Below are 6,688 nucleotides of genomic sequence, written 5' to 3'. Positions count from 1 at the left end.
TAAAAATAATTCAACTCAACTTCAAACTTTGATAACATTTAATACACAGTCATATAATACATTTAATCCACCATCACTATAGATATTGTATATTTTTGTCACCCCTTGCAAATTGTATAAACATTTTGTTAAGTTGAAGTAACCACTATTCTATGCGCTCGATCCCCACTAAATGGGTGAGCACTCTCTATTAACTAATTTACAACTAAATAAGGACCTTTAGAAACCGAAAACGTGTGTTCGTGACACACCCCCGACCAAATACATTACTTGGGATTCATTATCCATCTGAGTAATATCAAGTTCTATATTATGAGTAACTTAATGTATATAGAATTTTAAGTGATGTTGGGCTTTGATCAATATACCACATTCTGCTAACCGTATTACCAGAGATTAAATAAAACTTTTTTACTTTCCTCGCCGTATAACCATAGGTAAGCAAAGTATTGCTTTCCGAAAAAATTAAGGTATCCCAATTTCTAAATTACCACAGGGTTATTCGCGATTTTCTCAAAAAACGACTTCAACGATTTTGATCAAATTCATACCTTAAATAGTCATTGATAAGCTCTATCAACTACCACAAGTCCCATATCTGTAAAAATTTCAGGAGCTCCGCCCCATACATGCAAAGTTCAGATTTCCAATTTGAACGAAAAAGTGGAAAAGATTGAGCATGAAAATCTCTACAATTAATGTCCAGTAATATTTTCATCCAATATTAAAAATAAGTTCGAAATTCGAGAGAATGTCATTATTCAAATGCAAACTTGAAGAGAGAGGCAACTGTTGATTCCAATTTGCCTAAAATGTATTCTACATACCTCCATTGATCCTATTAAATTATTCACTGGAGGAGATAGCAGAATAAATTGATCTTGTCAGCTGATTGATTTCAAATTATAATGGAAACTTTCATAACGGCGAGGAGAGTTGTGCGAGTGCGCCACACCAGATTTTATTAAGCATTTCTTTTCTTCAGGATATAACATACCTATAATAATACTGTACTACAATATTGCTCTCGGTAACGATAAATATTCGATAAAGCCTGACTCTTCAGATGATCAAAAGTTTTCTATTTGAACCTCTCTATTCTGTTCTAAAAACTAACTGTAGCCTACCTTTTCAAATTCGATCAAAACTACCTAGTAATTAATTGACAATGCAAAGTACCCAAAATGTGGGTAGTCGACAATATTAGTGATAAGGCAAACCAGTTGCATATAGTTGACGTCCATCGTTATTCAACTAGTTATTCAACTAGAATCAACGTGGACCGAACTCAGATGCAGTGGTCTTTTCGGATTCCCCCCTCCACAATTCTAGCGGTCAGATCTCTGCTGCTGATGATGATGCTGGAACCCGGAGTCAGCTCGTGTGTGCCTTTTTTCGTGAGTGAGAGAGAACGCCTACAAGAGAGGATGAGTCGGACAGTGGAAGAGGTACGGTAATGGGCGGGAGAGAAAGAGAGAAAATGATTGAGTAAGCTTCTAGTTTCTTGTGGACGCTCCTTCCAGTTCTTCAGAGCACTGAAGATGCGAGATGCGAGTATCTCAGTCCTACTCTGCAGTCAGTTGTAAACAAACGCGGTCTAGTTTGACCTCGCGTAAATTCTAACCGGCGTTTGTGTGTTGATCTGAGCATAAATTGATCGTTTCCCAAACTGACAGTGTAGAAGTTATCAATAATATTGTTGTAGAGCGTAAATTTTGATTGAAGTTTGTTCGTTCATTTATGAATTGACCGTGTTTTAAAATTTGGAATATTGTAAACAAACGAGTTGCAAGAGTGCACAGTGTTATAAGTTAGTTGACTCCTCGTTACTTTTGACCGGCTCTCGGAAGTTGATGTGTGTTGACCTTTTTTTAAGTTGACAGTTATATTGTGAAAGATTCATGATTGATTCTGGCGCTCAATTATAATTCAATAAATTTTCTATTCGATGGAAAAAATCGCATTTAATTTGAAAATTGATTAACAGGAAATTATTTTATTTCCTATACAGTGACAACAGTGAATAGTGAGGCTGATCTTGCCATCTATCTTCAGGCATACCTTGATTGTTTATCGTTTAAGTGAAGTTTTACTAATTCTGTTTGGAAGTGCATATTTGACTACGTTAACTGGAATCATGTCTTGAAGAAGCTACTACTGGAATCAAGTGAGTTACTGAAAATCATGAAATTTAGATTATCTAGTATCTTACTATCTCAGTATTGCCTTTGCGGGTGATTAGGCCTACATTAATTTGATACAGTATATCAAATAATTAAAAAAAATGATACTCACCCTATGAAACTGTTAGGAGTTTAGCTTTAAATCCTCAGAAGATTTTTTGTTATTCGTTAGAAATAATAGAAAATCATCTTTCGATGAAGATTGCAATTTTTTTGCTTATTCGAGAGAATAGTAGCTTGAACACTCATGTATCACGATTTGTCTACTATAACCATAATTATATTATTAATGAGTGTCCATGAATGAATAAATGAATGACAAAAATAGTTATAGGAATAATTATTCAACTATAATTGTACTTTCACAATAAGAAGATGTTTCAAAAATATATGAGGATTTATTGTGAAAATATAATAGATATTTTTGAAATACAGTGTTTTGAATACTTCAAAATAGATTGGATTTGGAGGATCAACATGAATCAGAAAATCATTGTATTCAGCTTTATTCAACTTTTATTATTAGGCCAATTGTAGGATGTATGCAAAACTCCACCCACATATCCTATGCATTTCATGCAAGCTCTGATGCTAATAAGTTCAATAGCTGTGTGCTTCCTTCACAGAGATAAAAACAACTTATAACCTATCTAGGCTTTTTTCTTTTCTCAGTTGTACTTTATTTTAGAAGTGAGTCATATTGTGGGTGTGAATAATTCTCAAATTAACTCTGACTCCACTTCAGAAGTACATCTCTCTCAATAAACTAGTCTGTTATTTGCCTGTCCGAGTTTACTTTATTTTAATGTTCTTCGCACGATTGTGGTAGTAATTGTATGGAATCTTGTAGGAGCCACATGATTGTACGAGCCAGTTTTTCTCTGGAACGTATTGTTCATTTTCGTAGCCATATTTGAGTGGGAGAGACATGAAAATTTAAAATATAATAGAATTGTACTTGGTCGCTGTAAGAATCGACTGTATTTGAGGATTTGCTTGGTTCTCAGGTCTCTTATTGTGACAATAATTATTATTATTATAATCATTTATATTTTATTAGACAGAAGAATTACTCCTACTATTTCTCTATTATTTTGACAATATTTATATCACAGCATTAACAAATAAGTATTCTTGTATAATGAGCCAAGCTGAAATAAATATTCGAATGAAGAAGTGGAAAAATATCATGAATGGAGTAAAAAGAATTTAATTTTGCTAAAATCTTCTCGAAATGTATTTGCTCTACTTGAATTGTCTCTTAGAGAAAAATCTGGGATCAGAATTTGCCAGGATTAGGATTGATCTGTGAAATTATTTGAGATGATATATTTGCTGATATAATATTTTCAGGTTCACTGCAGGATAACCAAACAACTGTTCCACAATTCTTGTGACTGGTTGATAAAACTCAAACTGTCAAAAAAAGTATAGGTATGAAATCTTGTTATCCAATGAAATGATGAAAATGGTCCTTCACTATAATTTGATAAACCACCCTACCCATTCAAGAACCATTACTAACTGAATGTGGGCTGTGGTTACGTCATGCAAGAACAATGTCGTTTCATAACAATTAATTAATTTGGATTTGGAAGGACAATGCTGGATCATGTTGATGAGAGGAGACAGCCAGCCAGAAGAGAGATTGTCTCAAATGAAAGGCAATTAAAGTTGGAACTTTCACTTTTTTCCTCCAGCCTTGATATTGTCGTTTCTATTATTTTTAGTTCTTGATCACTATTCTTTGCAGTATCACCAGTATTATATTCTGTCCATCTTCTTCTTCTTCTTCTTCTTCTTCTTCTTCTTCTTCTTCTTCTTCTTCTTCTTCTCTTCTTCTCTTCTTCTTCTTTCTTCTTCTTCTTCTTCTTTCTTCTTCTTCTTTCTTCTTCTTCTTCTTCTTTCTTCTTCTTCTTTCTTCTCTTCTTCTTCTTCTTCTTCTTCTTTCTTCTTCTTCTTTCTTCTTCTTCTTCTCTTCTTCTTCTTCTTCTTCTGGCAACGGTACTCTTCTTCCTAATGATGTCGGTCGTATGTTGGCATGCTCCCGCCATTAGACTGTGCGCTTTTTATTGCTCGCAGGTGGCCCGAATTGCTCGACTACTCAACACTCGAAATTTCAGTCAACTTTTCCACCACCAACTCCACCTACCAAATTGAATTTCGATTATTTATCAATTAGCAGGTTTTCCAAGTGGAACATCTTACTTTTATCAATGGAATATTAGCAAAACTAGGTATCAATCATGAAACAACACTAGAAATGAGATATTTTGAAGGCCTAATATAATATTATTCTTGCAATTTTCTCCAGCGCAGATCAATGAGGGACATCAATGTTTCATTCAATTCCACCCTTACTACACCTTATTTCAACTAACCATAATTATTTTCATTGAATCGATGATATGCTTCTATTTATCCGCCATGAAAGTGTACGTATAAATTCTAATGTAGTCCAGATACTTTACTTATCATTTTTCACAATACTTGATCAGATTAGATTAGATTTCTTGTATGTTACAATATACTAAATTGATGAGATAGAGCTAAAGAATGAGCGTGATGAAGAAAAGGGGGAAGGAGAATCAGAAGATGAAGAGGAATAACAAGGAGTAAGAAGTTTTGTTGGTTGTAGATGGAAAGTAGATTGGAGGATTAATCTGAAAGATGAGGAAGCAGGAGAGAGATAAATGGCGAGAGAAAAAAAATCGAGAGTTGAAGAAGGAAGTTGAGGAAGCCGGACGAACAGAAATAGTTGGGATAACTAAAATGAAAGTAGTTAAAGTAGGAAGTAAAAGAAGATGAAGTAAAAGGAGACTAAACAGTGGGGAGATCTGAAATATTATATTTGATGTGGGTAGAGACGGAGGACAGATATGATACCGAAGAGAGTGAGAGAGAAAGAAATACAAATATGAAGAAGTAGAAGAAGGATGAGCAGTAAACAACCCGATGAAAAATGAAAAAAATGTGTAGGGGAGTTAAGTTCAAATAATGAAACTTGGAGTGTTGGAGAAAAAGTAGGTAAATTACCTTGCTTTTGGTTCAACACAAAATATTTTGACTGTACTGTTCGATGAGAAAATGTCAGGTTATTTTTTTTTCTGATTTGAACTCCTAACCGACCAGATGGTTACAAGAAAGTAATCATTTCTCCAATGAGAGACAACCAAATAATCGATTTGGAGAAGAAAAAATTATCGCCAACTTCTATTTTTACTTCTAAATTTAAAGATCTAACCGAAACGGTTTCAAAAATATGATTATTTTTCCCCCAAGAAGAGAGAGAGAAAGTGATAAATGGTAGGAATCAAGTGGGAGAAAAGAGAGAATAACCAAGTTTTAGTCGAGTAAAAGTGAGTTTCAACTGGAAAGAAGTACCAGACGGTTAACACACCTTAAAAGGCATGCAACTGAGTGGAATGGAGATGCTATTCTGTATATTATCCTCCCAGCCGTTACAATACAACTGAGATTTACTTCAAACCATCAGAATTTATTCTAAATAGCACCAACGCTTTCCATAAAACAGATGCTGACAATTTGAAGTGAATATTACTATAGTATTCTTTCTCTAGTCCTCGGGCTATTAAAACAACGTATAGATTCAGGGATGTAAAGTGTATAATTTAGTATTATTTTATCGAGTTCACATGTATAACAGAATCGTCCGTTGAAGGAGAGGGACAGAAGAAAGATAGAAGACAAAAATAATAGAAGGGAAATTGGGTGTAGTAGTGTGAAATATATAAGGTGGATTAGGGGAAGGTTTAGAAAGTGGTGGAAAAGATGGAGAATAGTAGGGAGTAGCTGAAAGGGAAACTTGAAACATTCAAGAAGAAGGAGAGAAAAAAGAAGACAATTGGAAAGGTCAAGATAGAGAAAATAATGTGATTTTGAAAAGATGATGTGGAAGAATCTTGAGATAAAGTTGGATGGATAATTTGCTGAAAGTTGAAAAATACTAGTGAAAGAGTATTAAGAGAATACGAGGAAGAACAATGAAGTAAAAAGATGTCCAGATAACTTGGAAATATCTCTACTTGGGGAATGGAAGGATTGGAAACAAGCTCTCAAGAGCCTGTGTTCCTGTAGGCTTTTTATTCGTGAATGAACGAATAATTAATTCATTTCTCTGGATCTAAGTATACAATGCAGCAGAACTCCAGCTTCTATAATTGGCAATCTCATTTCTTCGACGAATTTTTTTCCAGGAAACACACCCGTACCCATACAGTAATTCGTGATTAAAATACCTGTTCAAAGCCTCTCTATATTTTTGTGTACGCCTGAAGGAAACCTTTCGAAATTGTGTGAATGATGATCCTCAGTTCCGAATAAATATTAGACTGAGTAATAAATATCATGACGAGGATTCTGAAAACCTTGACTGCAAATGAAACTGTATAATGAATTCAACAAAAGAGAAATCCAAAGGTCTCCAGTAAACATACAGTGGAAGACCAGCGGCAATTCAAAATTTAATAGATTGAAAAAGTTCT

General features: G+C 34.2%; 1 protein-coding gene across 1 annotated transcript in view; it reads left to right on the top strand.

Annotated features, from left to right (window-relative positions):
• The first annotated feature begins 1,581 nt into the window (after positions 1-1,581).
• LOC111057093 overlaps positions 1,582-6,688 on the top strand; it is a 206,752-nt gene continuing 201,645 nt past the window's right edge. Inside the window, exon 1 of the mRNA XM_039427042.1 lies at positions 1,582-2,167. The gene's annotated coding sequence lies outside the window, so the exon portion shown is untranslated. The remainder of the gene's footprint in view (positions 2,168-6,688) is intronic.

The sequence above is a fragment of the Nilaparvata lugens genome, chromosome 4 (assembly GCF_014356525.2).
Source record: "Nilaparvata lugens isolate BPH chromosome 4, ASM1435652v1, whole genome shotgun sequence".
NCBI classification, from domain to species: domain Eukaryota; kingdom Metazoa; phylum Arthropoda; class Insecta; order Hemiptera; family Delphacidae; genus Nilaparvata; species Nilaparvata lugens.
Note: the sequence above shows the minus strand (reverse complement) of the source record. Positions and strands in the feature narration are given on the sequence as shown.